The sequence below is a fragment of the Ictalurus furcatus genome, chromosome 29 (assembly GCF_023375685.1).
Source record: "Ictalurus furcatus strain D&B chromosome 29, Billie_1.0, whole genome shotgun sequence".
Classification (NCBI taxonomy): domain Eukaryota; kingdom Metazoa; phylum Chordata; class Actinopteri; order Siluriformes; family Ictaluridae; genus Ictalurus; species Ictalurus furcatus.
This window is the reverse complement of record NC_071283.1, coordinates 15,995,439-15,995,833: the sequence shown is the minus strand read 5'-3', so window position 1 is coordinate 15,995,833 and position 395 is coordinate 15,995,439. Positions and strand designations below refer to the sequence as shown.

The 395-nt window shown below is 36.7% G+C and overlaps 1 non-coding gene across 1 annotated transcript; it reads right to left on the bottom strand.

Moving 5' to 3' along the window:
- Positions 1-312: 312 nt before the first annotated feature.
- On the bottom strand, positions 313-395 carry trnal-cag (transfer RNA leucine (anticodon CAG)). Its single transcript has one exon. It is a non-coding gene; the product is annotated as a tRNA-Leu (tRNA).

Here is a 395-nt window from a genome sequence, read left to right as displayed (position 1 = left end):
ATCAGTAGTCCAAAAGGGTTTAAATTAAAAGTGAGATAGCTTCCTTTTGTTTTATCTCTGTTTCATCAGAGAACAGTGTAGAAATGTGGACATGTAGTGATGTGAAGTTTCAAAAGTGTAGAAAAAGTGTCAAATACTAGCTCAAACAAAACAATACATAAACAGGGAAAGAAGACAATTTAATATCACTTTTCACTTAGAAGAGAACAGTGAATGTATTTACACTACCTAAATCGCTATTATGTCATTGTTCCCTTATTTGTTCACTTTTTATAATATTTTTGTGTGTTTTTGAAATGAGAAAAAAAGGTTTGTCAGAAGTGGGATTCGAACCCACGCCTCCAGGGGAGACTGCGACCTGAACGCAGCGCCTTAGACCGCTCGGCCATCCTGAC